The following is a 13297-nucleotide window of genomic DNA, read 5'->3' on the forward strand; positions in this document are numbered from 1 at the left end:
AAGCACTTCATCGAGGCGGCTATTTCAACATCTAGCAGATTGTCGCAGTCCACAAAAGCGTCTATTTTTGTATAGGCGACAAACCATTCGTTCTCGACCTGGTACAGCGAACCCCGGAGGTTGACGCATGAAAACTTCCTTGGTGAGGTCGCCTTGAAGATATGCGTCCGTACGTCCAAATGTTTGAGATGCATTTTACGATGGCTTGCAACAGCTAACAGGGCTCTTAGCGTGACCTGCTTGGCAACAGTTGCATAAACCTCCTGGAAGTCAACACCGGGTCGTTGGCCACAACCCTGCGCGACCAAGCGCGCTTTGTGCCGAACAACGTCGCCCTTCTCGTTCCGCTTAATGGAATACACCCATTTACTGCCAATGACCTTCTTCCCTAGTGGCAGCTCCACCAGCGTCCATGATCCAAGCTCTCGGTGTGAAGCAAGTTCTTCCTCCTAGCCTTCAACCAAATCTTTTTTTGTGGACAGCTCATCGCTTCCTGATACGATGACGGCTCGGACTCCTCCTGCGCACAGACTGCATTCACTTCCTCGATGAGTCGCACAGGCGGCTTTCCCTTATTGCGTCGGTGGGAACGGTGGCGAATTTCATCATCCCGAAAACTTTCAAAGTCTGACTCTTCATTTCCATGCTCTACCGAGAGAAACTCTTCGTCGGATACACTGTTCAGATCCTCTTGTCCTTCTTCACTGAGACTTGAATCCGGATAATCCACAATGACTGCTGGATCGATGTCGGTATCCTGTGGAGCGGACCTGGTGTGATGGTTAGAACACTTGACTATCACGCCGAGGACCTGGTATCGAATCCCACTCCCGACAAACTCGCAAAATGTGAGTACTTCCTTCGGAAGGGAAGTAAAGCGTGGGTCCCGAGATGAACTAGCCCAAGGCTAAAAATCTCGTTAATACAGATAAAAAAAATGTCGGTATCCTTACTGCGCATGTCCTCTTTGATGGTTTCGTTTCCCGCCAGCTCTTCGACGAACCTTGCGTCCCGACTTATCACCACCGTGTCCGTATCGGGGTTGAGGAAACGGTACGCTTTCCTCCCTTCAGCATAACCAACGAAAATCATACGAACGGCCTTTTGGTCTCACCTTCTTTCTGCGCTCTTTCGGCACGTGCACGAAGGCCGGGGAGCCAAACACCTTTATGTGACGGTAGCTCGGCTTGTCCCAATACTACAGTTCATGTGGCGTCCTTCCGGTGGCCGAAGCTGGAACACGATTCAGGATGTAGTTGGCCGTACATATCAGGTATCAGGTATCAGAAGGCCGGCTCCAGAGGCACGTTATCCTCCATTTGGGACATTTGTGCCATCGCCATACATATAAGCCTATTTCATCATTTACCTGAGGGAATGGGACAAGGGATGGAATGGGATAAGGAAAGGGAATGGTGTTGAAATAGGAAGGGGTACCCTAGAAGAGGGAATGAACGCATGAGCGCAACGAGAGCTCATAGCCCATACCACAACGGGTTTAATCAATGCCCTGAAAAGGACACTGAGCGATTCCACGAACAAGTGGGAAATTTTTCCAGTTTTTATTTTTTGTATTTTTTGATTTGCATGAAACCTTGCATACAAGTTTTTGGGGATCAAAAACGCCGTTTTGCATACTTGGTTCGCCATTTTGAATCTAGCGTTACTTATGAGAAGGGCCTATGAAAAATGCACATGATATCTTCAAAAAATTGTATCTCGAAAACGGTTTGTCCGATCGGTTTGGTGTCTTCGGCGAAGTTTTAGACAATTGTTGGTGCTATATGGAGAAAATATGCACGGTAAAAAAAATTGTTTGGTTTTTGTGATTTGAACTAAAATATAGATTTTCCCTCAAAAGTGACATGTCAATATTTTTTTTATTATCCTTATGCTATAGCTGACTGAAAATGCTATCTAGTGCACAGTGGGTTGTTCTGGAGAAAAATAGGTTACAATGAAAAAAAAAAATGTTTTAAAAAATTACGGTTTTCAAAAAATGCTATTAAGAAAAGTCAAAAAAGTTTGTCGCCCTAATTTTATGAAAGTACATCGAATTTGCAAGAAAAAAGTACTTCGGTAACATTTTTCTAAGATGCACCGTTTAGAAGATATTACTAATTTAAAATTGATTTTTTTGATAACTTAATAAATTTTAGCCCATTTCGGATGTACTCCGTGTTTCTCCAGTTTCAAAAGTATTTTTTTCGGAAAGATTGGAAAATTTTGAGTTGAAATGACACTGACAGCTTAAAGATTTGAGTGAAATTCTCTGCCTTAAAAGTATTTTCAAAAACAAGTTACAAAATCCCACTATCAGGAACAATGATTTCTTCCAGTGGTTTTTGGTGCCTTCTGCTGAAAACGTGCTAATAAGTATTAGATACAGGTAATTAGATACCAGTTAGCTGTACTACGTACAGTTGGTGATTGTGAACATGGTCTTTGTTGGAACTAGTCCACCATGGCCACGCTGGCCCAGGCTTGTAAACATTCGACACTTTTCACTACCTTCGTTTCGTTGTTACCAAAATCATGGTCAGTACAAAAAATTGTAGACGAATTTAAAACTAGTAGAAATATGGCATCAGATGCAAGAAAGGAAAGAGATAATGTATTAGATTCATCTCAAGGTTCAAGCTCTGGGAAAGCTTTGAGTAATGAAACAAAAGAACTGGTTTTGAATTTTTTTGAGGACGATGATATAAGCCGTGCAATGCCAGGCCAAAGAGATTTTGTTAGCGTAAAGACAGGAAATAAGAGATTGGCTGTTCAGAAAAGACAAGGTTTCATTCAAATAAACATATACGAAAATTACTCGTTGCTGAAATGATATGGAACCGCTCCACTGTAAAACGCATAAGCGTAAAGAGAGCATGTAGCTCATTGGAGGTAGCTTGTGACGTCATGCGACTTTCAATAAGACATTGAAAGGCACGTCATCGAAAGCATCATCAATATTCAAGAAATCACCCAAGCAAAAACTACGTTTGAGCGAGTACTTTCTTGAAAACGTATACAACTTTGTGTATAAGAGTCACTGTGGACATCCCAAATTGGGAGGCATGTGAGTTCACATGAAAAGGCATGTCAGCCAGACGAACATCACAGATGTGATAATCGACAATGCGTTTCAAGCATTTCAGAAAAAACGAGGTAACCAGATGAATCTGGAACTCATTCCTTCTTTATACAATGCACGCACCCTTTCGGGATAAAACGACAACAGTGCATTTCATTATTCTGTTCTTGCTCACTCGTAATAAGCTTAAAATAAGAAGATCAGGTGCGCTGGTTTTGTTTACGAAGAGATTTGTGCCCTCAAAATCGTGAGTAGGCACCAAAGTCGGCCATTGTGGCGGCCATTTTGGGATTCTAACAAGTCTGTCCTTAACAACAGAATGTTTTGTCTCTAGCACAAGGCACCACACCGAGTGAGCAGTGCTACCAAAATATCAAGGATGCCCGTCGGCCCAAAGTAAATTAAATTCCAACACAGCAAAGATGGTGCTAAGCATCCGACGCTCGAACACTTCGAGTGCTTGCTTTTCTCTCTCGAGCAAAATCCCAGGTATCGTGCCAGTAGAGAACCACCGGTCTTATCTACGTCCGACGTCCACTGATGATGCACCGTCGTATTTCACGGCTACTCGTGAACTCGTCGCATGACACCTTCCATGGCGATGTTGAACAGCAGGCATGAGGGTCCATCACCTTGTCGCAGTGTTCGGAGAGATTCGAACGAACTAGACGCACAGAGAACAGACGTCTAAATACTAAAATGTATCTTCGCTTTCTGCCTTGTGTAAAACTTTGTAACGATCATACCAGAGTATGTCGTTATGCTCCCGTTGCGTGGCGCCAGCGTCCCATCACTTAAATATACATACAATGTATACATGTCATTTTTGTTTCCAGTGCTCGCCATTTTTGGTCGTTTGGCGCCCGTATCGCTTTGTGGGCTAGTGTATTTTAACGATGAACACTGCCATCGTGGGGTCAAATCGACTTTATATGTGGGGAAGTCTCCGTTCATGGCATTGGCACAGACAAACAGACGTAACACTTGCTAAATTTCCATCGACCACGCTTTTAACGATCATTTTAAATTTTCATAGTTGTGGCTTTCACAACCAGAGGCGCGCGCATACAATATTGATACTACGAGTTAATGATCCGAGTTTTCGGACCTCTGTGAGATCTATGACGTCCGAACTTCAGTATGTTTTCAAAACACAATATTTTCAAAATCGACCACCCGTGATGAGTTGAAGGAAATTCCAATGAAGCACGGAAATACAGAAAAAAACTGTCGTCCAGTACAACCAGTACAACGTGACAAACAACCTTGACGTCATTCGAGAGATTTTTGCGCGTCTCCAACTGTGAACGAAAGCCACCCAGACGATTGTCGTTTCCTTGCGCGCCATCGCATCGATCCGCCGCCCTTGTGCGTCAGTCCATCCCGCGAAAATAAATAGTAGCCTAAACATTCAACCGCGGCAGCCAGAGTGTTCCACTCACATGTCTGAGAATCTGATCGGCATCATCTGACTGCGATGACGAACGGCGGTCGGTCGACTCAATCCGACGATAGATGGGTGAAGCGCGGGATGGATGAGGAAGATCTTTGCTTGATTCATACCTTGCCGCGCGTATAGATTGGATGACTGGTCGGTCACCGCGTGCTCCGGTGTGCCTCTTGCTTGAGGTACGGTACGGTGTGGAATTTACGAAGCAGCCAATGTAAACAAAGCATGATAATGTTTCACGTGCTCTTGGCAGATTGGGTTAGGCCCAGGCCGTATTTCATGGGCATTTGAGTAGGTTATATTCAAAGACTGGCAAAGGAAGAAACGAAAATTGAATTTAATTGTGATTGGAGCCTAACCACAAGCCCGGCTAGCTCAGTCGGTAGAGCATGAGACTCTTAATCTCAGGGTCGTGGGTTCGAGCCCCACGTTGGGCGGCTATATTTTACATTAGTTATTGTCGGAATGAGTAGGAGCCATGCGTCCAGTCCGGCGCATTATCAATCGTAGTAGTCTTAGGTTTCTTATTGTAATAAAATTGTCACTTCCCTAACAACCGTCAAACAGAGTAGTTTGATTTACGGCTACATCTAAAAGGTTGTGAGCCCAGCAAGAAAAATTGTTCTTTTTTCAAGATTTTTTCAAAAGAAGAGTGAAGATGTCCACCGGAAATGGATCAGCGAATCGTCGAGCAGTTCCACAAGGTCAGCAGCATCAAGCCCCATATCAAGCTCAGGCGCTTCAAGAAGTCGGATCGACGGCGGACAGTACCGCTTTCGTAGGACGGAAACCGATTCCCCCAAGGCAGAAAAACGGCGTAACCGAGGAAAGGTCAGCTGAACAGCCGAAGGAACCGGAATGCAAGCGATGCAGTAAGTACGGGCACATGGCCAGGAAATCTCGAGCGAAAAAAGGATCGGCCTTCTGTACAGTTCTGGCTACGGATGGAGGTGTGACCGGCGACAGCTGGATTTTTGATTCGGGCGCTTCGGATCATTTCACGAAGGATCGGAACCTACTGATCGATGATCGGGTGGCGAGCGGTGTGGTCATGGCGGCCGACAAAGGAGCGATGAATATCGTAGCTACCGGTTCCGCGCGTTTGAAACCGAAGTGTTGGCCTGAAAATCCCATCACTGTTCACAACGTGAAGCTCATCCCTACGATGTCCCACAATTTGCTATCGGTAAGTCAGATTGTACGACGCGGCCACGAAGTGAAGTTCACCAATCAAGGCGTGACGGTAACAGACCCGGAAGGAGAGGTAATCGCGACCGGAAGCCACGACGTGAAGAACGGATTGTTCGTGTTCCAGGGGCACAAAGACCGCAGAGCGCTGTCACTCGCGTCCCCACCCGAAAATCTGGATGTCTGGCATAGGCGGATGGGCCACCTCAACGTGCACAGTCTCAGCAAATTGAAGAATGGCCTGGTCTCCGGGGTGCACTTCAAGGAGTCGTCTATGGGAAACTGCGTGAATTGTGCCAAAGGAAAGCAGTTTCGTCTACCTTTCCCCAAGACGGGCCGGCGAGCGAACGAGGTCCTAGAACTAGTCCACACGGACGTATGTGGCCCCATGGAGGAAGCGTCGCTAGGTGGAAGCAGATATTACGTGTCATTCACCGACGACAAGACGAGGAGGGTATCCATCTACTTTCTCAAGCAGAAGTCCGAAACCGAGCTGTTGAACGCATTCAACCAGTTCCACAGCCTCGCGGAGAGGCAAACGGGGCGCAAGCTGAAAACCATTCGCAGCGACAACGGTAAGGAATTTATTAACCAATCGTTACAGAAGCGCTTGAGAGAGCTCGGGATCCAACATCAGACGTCGACCGAGTACACGCCGCAGCAAAACGGGTTGGCCGAACGGGTCAATCGCACCGTAGTCGAACGAGCCCGTTGTATGCTGCACGAAGCGAAGCTGCCAAAGTCATTCTGGGCGGAGGCGGTAGCAACTGCGACGTACCTCATCAATCGTTCCCCTACCAAAGGACATAATCTGACACCGGAAGAAGCATGGAGCGGCCGCAAACCAGATTTGTCACACGTGAGGGTTTTCGGTACGAAGGCAATGGCCCATGTCCCGAAGCAGACTCGGAAGAAGTGGGACGCCAAGTCGAAGGAAGCAATCCTGGTCGGTTTCGAGGAGAACACCAAGGCATACCGACTGTACGATCCCGTGAAGAGGACCATTTTTAAAAGCCGTGATGTCGTTTTCATCTCTGAAGTATCCGAGCAAGCCGAGAAACCGCTGCAAGTGACCAGCCACAAGCAGCAACGAGTGAAGACCTACGTAAGCCTGGAGTATGATCCAGAGGTCGCTGCTGCAGAAGAGCGGCCGTACCCGGATGAAGAAGTCCCTGTCCAAGAAGTCGTCGATGATGAAGAAGTTGATTCCGAAGCCGAAGGCGGAGCTGAAGGCGGATCGGATTCCGATATGGAGTATTTTTCGCAAGTTGAAACCAGCGGTGGCGAAGATTCCAATCAAGATTCGTCTGGCGAGACAGGTGACGTGACGATCATTGCGCTCCCCCCGCGACAATCTTCAAATCCACCCGTGTCACGCGAGGTGTTGAGGCGCAGCGGCCGGGAGCGCGCGATACCAGGCAAGTACAAAGATTATATTCTTCCGAGCAAACACTTTCCGTACCAACATCCCACAGATACATCGGTTCCCACCAATCCAGTGGACCAACCCGGTCCCAGTGGCTCACGGCAAGGTCTGCAAGCGAGCAGGCGTTCACCTAGACGTTCTGATGATCCCAGGACACCGGCGGAAGCGATGCGAGGTCCCGACGCGAATAGGTGGCAGGCCGCCATGGATGAGGAATTTCGCGCGTTGATGGACAACGAGACGTGGGAGCTGGTCCAACTTCCTCCAAACAAGAAAGCTATTGGATGTAAATGGCTGTTCAAAACGAAGGTCGACGAGAAGGGAGCCGTCATCAGGTACAAGGCGAGAATCGTAGCGCAGGGCTTTACCCAGAAGTATGGCACCGACTACGACGAAGTCTTCGCTCCGGTGGCAAAGCAAGTGACTTTCCGGACGTTGCTGACGGTTGCCAGCCAGAGGAAATCCATTGTCAAGCACGTCGACGTTAAGACTGCGTATCTGAATGGCGAACTGGAGGAAACGATTTACATGCGGCAGCCGGAGGGATACGCTGCCGGTGACGACCGCACCGTGTGTCGTTTAAGGAGGAGCCTGTATGGATTGAAGCAGTCCGCTCGCGTTTGGAATAGGAAGGTGGATTCCGTTTTCAAGGCCATGGGGTTTGAGCAGTCCAAGCTGGATCCGTGCCTGTACATCCGCAGGAGGAACGGCAAAACTGCGTACATCCTCATTTACGTCGATGATATGCTGATCGTTACGCAGACCGAGGAGGAGTTCAAGTCAATCTTGAAGAGTCTTCAAGCTAATTTCACCGTGTCAAATCTCGGTGATATCCGTCATTTCCTGGGAATCGAGGTGGAGAAGGGCGAAGCCGGGTACAAGCTGAACCAAGCGGCGTACATCCGGAAGCTCGTTCGACGGTTCAACATGGAGAATGCGAAACCATCGAAGACCCCTCTGGATCCGGGCTACTTCCAGCATAAGGAGGAGATGGATCGACTGCCAGACAACAAAGACTATCTGAGTCTGATCGGTGGTCTGCTGTACGTAGCGGTTCAGACGAGGCCGGATATCGCTGTCAGTACGTCCATCCTGGCGCAGAAATCGAGCTGTCCAAATCAGCAAGATTGGAATGAGGCGAAACGAGTTCTGCGCTACTTGTCCACCACAAGCGACCACAAGCTGCAACTAGGTTCCACTGAGGACGGACTACAGATGTTCGTTGATGCCGACTGGGCAGGAAACTACCGGGATCGGAAATCAAACTCCGGTCACCTGCTGTTATTTGGCGGCGGCGTCGTTGCGTGGGGATCCCGAAAGCAAAATTGCGTGGCACTGAGTTCCACCGAAGCGGAATTCATTGCCTTATCCGAAGGATGCCAAGAGCTTTGCTGGACCAGAAGATTGCTTGAAGAAATCGGAGAAGCTCAGCGTCCAACAATAGTGCTCGAAGACAACCAGAGCTGTATCAAGCTGGTGGAGAGCGACAAAATCGAGCGGCGCAGCAAGCATATCGAAACCAAGTACTTCTTTGTTCGTGATCTGCAAGAGAAGAAAATCATCAGTCTACGCTATTGTCCGACGGAATCGATGCTTGCAGATATGCTGACAAAACCTCTTCAGCGAGTTCGATTGGAGAAGCTGCGTTGGGAGATCGGGTTGCGTCCGGATCTGTCCGAGGAGGAGTGTCGGAATGAGTAGGAGCCATGCGTCCAGTCCGGCGCATTATCAATCGTAGTAGTCTTAGGTTTCTTATTGTAATAAAATTGTCACTTCCCTAACAACCGTCAAACAGAGTAGTTTGATTTACGGCTACATCTAAAAGTTATGTTCATAGGCGCACAGAGAACAGACGTCTATCTTTGCTTTCTGCCTTGTGTAAAACTTTGTAACGGTCATATCAGAGTATGTGGTTATGCTCCCGTTGCGCGGCGCTAGCGTCCCATCACTTACATTGCTGTGTTGCCATTTTTGTTTCCAGTGCTCGCCGTTTTTGGCCGTTTGGCGCTCGTATCGCTTTGTGGGCTAGTGTATTTCAACGATGAACACTGCCATCGTGGGGTCAAATCGACTTTATATGTGGGGCTGTCTCCGTTGGTGGCGTTGGGGTACACTTAAATCCTTTACACACGATTTCGACGTATTTTTGTTCGAGCTTAAATGTCTGTTCTCTGTGATAGGCGTACTTTTAACACAGAGAACAGACATCCAAGTCCAGCTCCGAAACTGTGTAAGGAATTTAACGGCCATTTGAAATCGGCAACACAAGTTTCAATAGCGTGGCGCTGCAATCGCTTAATTTCCCATACTAATTTAATTCACCACTTGAAATGTTTCAATTCACCACTGACTGTGGCAATATGGTGTTTGGTGGCGTTACACGCTAAGAAAAAGTTACTCTAAAATGAGTAAGGTTCACACAAAACTGAGCTAAACTGGAACAGCTCAAAAAATGAGTAAATTGCATTTCCAGCGATAGCGCTGGCCCAAGTGCAAAAATCCAAACAGTTTAAGCCGTATAATATTCTTCACATTAGCAAGAATATTATACAACTTAAACTGATGAGATTTTCGCACTTGGGCCAGCGCTATCGCTGGAAATAAAATTTACTCATTTTTGAGTTGTCCCACTTTAGCTCAAAAATGAGTGAATTTTCTGACCGTGTAGTGGTGTCATCATGCATTGGTTTGCAACCTTACTCAAGTAAAGATTCAAATCCTTACACAACTTTCCGAATGAGAATTTTGTGCCATTTTGTGATTAAGTTTAACTCACAAAACTCACAAAATACTCGAAAACGTTTTGAAGTTTTAGTATCTACAGTTGCTGATTCCGGCAGAAGTTTTGTTCCTGGATGAAGTGTAAGCGTGCGGCAACATTAATCGTCACGTGACCGGATCCCCCTATCGAGTGATTGTTGACGGTCCAGCCAGGAGAAGACCACAAAGAGTCCCCCACCGCTACACCACATTCGAACTGCGGCTGCGATGACGAGTCAGGTTACAGAACGGTAATCCCCGCCGAACGACTGTCATGTGGTCCAATGGAACCTGGAGTCTGCTGTCCAGCGAGTTGTAGTGAAGAAATCTACGACGGAAACCAGCACTTGGGTGACATAGGTCGTCTTTAAGGTTTGATCTTTCCTTTTTATACTAGTAATAATACTTTTCTATGAGTGCGCACACAATCCAAACCAAAACTGGAACAGTATTTAGAATCCATTTCAATATAATCCTTTTTTTGATATTTTCAAGTGATTTCAGTTTCTGAGTACTCAAAGTTGATCTCATAACTTTCTCCATTCAGAATGGGGGGAGATCTATCTAATTTATTTGGTTTATTTTTGTTTATTTTTTCATAAACTTATTGGATATTTGAAAAATGTAAGGGTTGTATGAGGGGGGGGGGACTGTAATGCTATTTTATTTTCGTTTCAGAGAGCGAGTAATGGCGCTTAAGCCTAGGCTTTCGAGCCCGGACACAGATCAAATACCTGTGTTCCATCCCAGGAGTAGGCATACCAATGGAGTGCGTATTAACCTTCTTAGCTTCACCACTCCCAACGATCTTGTACGTAATCCTCATTCCCCTGATAACGAAACGGTTGGTACGGTTGTCCCCGTTTCATCAACCCTCCAATTCGAAAACTTGTGTCAACCATGTTATTCATACGTGGGTAATCTGATTGCCACAATTTTTTGAGTTATCTTTGAATCCATTAGTCTGCACAGTGGGCCTGGCCGTTTTAATATTTGTATCACATCATACCTGATATGCTGCAAATATTAATGATGACAAGAAAATACCAGAAGTGATTTCGGTATTTCCAGGATGCTTTTCAATACTGGCTGTGCAAGCACTAGATTAGATTAGATTAAATCCTTACACAACTTTCCGAATGAAATTTGTTCTAGCCTGGATGTCTGTTCTCTGTGCTTTTAACACAGAGAACAGACGTCTATCTTTGCTTTCTGCCTTGTGTAAAACTTTGTAACGGTCATATCAGAGTATGTGGTTATGCTCCCGTTGCGCGGCGCTAGCGTCCCATCACTTACATTGTTGTGTTGTCAAATTTGTTTCCAGTGCTCGCCGTTTTGGCCGTTTGGCGCTCATGTCGCTTTGTGGGCTAGTGTATTTTAACGATGAACACTGCCGCAGACAGACGTTCTAGCTCGAACAAATTTATTCAAATTTTCTATGTAAATTTTCACTAGCGACACCTAGGCAACCGATTGCCACAGTGCAGTCGCGTGCAGTTGACAGTTTGAGAAACCACGTGCTTCCAGCCGCTTACTTACCACCCAATTCACCACCCACCGAAAAATAAAATCAAAACAAACACTGTCAAAATCATTCCTACATTTGCGTCACATTCACAAAGATTTCCCAATGCGAGTGAAGTTCATCCAAATGCAGTTTTATTCAAGCAAATCTATGTAAAATAAAAGTAATAATGTGTAAAATATTTTACAAGAGTCCTGCGCTAATTTGTGCAAAAGATTTTAGACATTAAATAAAAGTCATTTACTCTGCACAAATTATTTGGAAACATTATTAGCGTGCAACACGTGCGGTCTTTTCCCGCCATCCGGCTGGAAGACGACCGTGGTGACAGTTGTTGGTCGCAACGCACATGTGAGGCAGCGATTGAATATGAACGTCGGTAACGCCATCTGTTCGCTGATTGCCACTTGGCAATTTGTGGCGGCCATGTTTTTTACACAAGCTGCTGAGTCAAACTTGAACGTCTGTCTGCGACACTGCCATCGTGAGGTCAAATCGACTTTTTAAGTGGGGCAGTCTCCGTTGGTGGCGTTGAGGTACACTTAAATACTTTACACACGATTTCGACGTATTTTTGTTCGAGCTTAAATCACAGAGAACAGACGTCCAAGCTCATGCAGTGCGGTTGTGTAAAGCATTGCAACGGTTGTTTTGAAATAGCTGGGAATGTGGCCATTACGCGGCGCTGTCACATTTCGAAAAGAGGTACAAATTTGCCGTTGTTTTACCTTTTGGCGCTAGTGTTGCCAAGTGTGCACCCCAATATAGTTCCACCGAGAGAATGTGTTGGATTCACTTGGAAAACAACAATTGTATTGTTGTTCAACTCACTTCTAATTGAAAGCGATGAAACAAATTATCAATGGGTTGCCCAAATTTTGTTGTTGAATTAGTGAAATAATCATAAACATCTTCTTATTTGATCAAATACAGCACAGTCTCTGAGTAGGAAATTTAAAGGTGCGCTAGTGAAATATTTCTTTAGTAAGCGCCATCATGATGTCGAAACGAGTTTTTAGGTGGGAAATTCACCGTGGATGTCACTACTGAGCGTGTTTTTTCTTTACACAAGATTTTCAAGCAATTTTGTTCGAGCATGTTCGTCTGTTCTCTGTGCTTAAATGTGTGTTCTCTGTGACTACATGAGCTTGGACGTCTGTTCTCTGTGAGTAGAGTAAACATAGATCCGTGTTGATGAGTCCAGATTGTATCCAAACGATCTGTCAAAATCTGTATCCAAACGAACATGACGTCACGATTTTGACAACATCAATGGAGCGCATGACCACAGAGAACAGACGTCTATCTGTCTTGTGTAAAACTTTGTAACGGTCATATCAGAGTATGTGGTTATGCTCCCGTTGCGCGGCGCTAGCGTCCCATCACCTACATTGTTGTGTTGTCATTTTTGTTTCCAGTGCTCGCCGTTTTTGGCCGTTTGGCGCTCGTGTCGCTTTGTGGGCTAGTGTATTTTAACAACGGACACTGCCATCGTGGGGTCAAATCGAGTTTATATGTGGGGCTGTCTCCGTTGGTGGCGTTGAGGTACAGTTAAATCCTTTACACACGATTTCGACGTATTTTTGTTCGAGCTTAAATGTCTGTTCTCTGTGGCATGACCGACGTCTCGTCGAACTCTTGAAAATTACTACTTACACGCTTGAAACATTTCAGTCAGCGGTGTCCGCGGATCTATGTTTACTCAGCTACTATCTATAGGCACAGAGAACAGACATCCAGGCTAGAACAAATTTCTTTCGGAAAGTTGTGTAAGGATTTGAATCTTTACTTGAGTAAGGTTGCAAACCAATACACGATGACAACACTAACGCCACCAAACACCATAGAGCTTGCTGACGTTTATTC

The 13297-nt window shown here is 45.9% G+C and overlaps 1 long non-coding RNA gene and 1 other non-coding gene across 2 annotated transcripts in view; both read left to right on the forward strand.

Annotated features, from left to right (window-relative positions):
• LOC134285616 (uncharacterized) overlaps positions 1-13297 on the forward strand; it is a 302588-nt gene that overhangs the window by 260511 nt on the left and 28780 nt on the right. The gene's annotated exons all lie outside the window — the stretch shown is intronic.
• Positions 4897-4969, forward strand: Trnak-cuu (transfer RNA lysine (anticodon CUU)). Its single transcript has one exon. It is a non-coding gene; the product is annotated as a tRNA-Lys (tRNA).

This window comes from Aedes albopictus, chromosome 1 (genome assembly GCF_035046485.1).
Source record: "Aedes albopictus strain Foshan chromosome 1, AalbF5, whole genome shotgun sequence".
Taxonomy (NCBI): domain Eukaryota; kingdom Metazoa; phylum Arthropoda; class Insecta; order Diptera; family Culicidae; genus Aedes; species Aedes albopictus.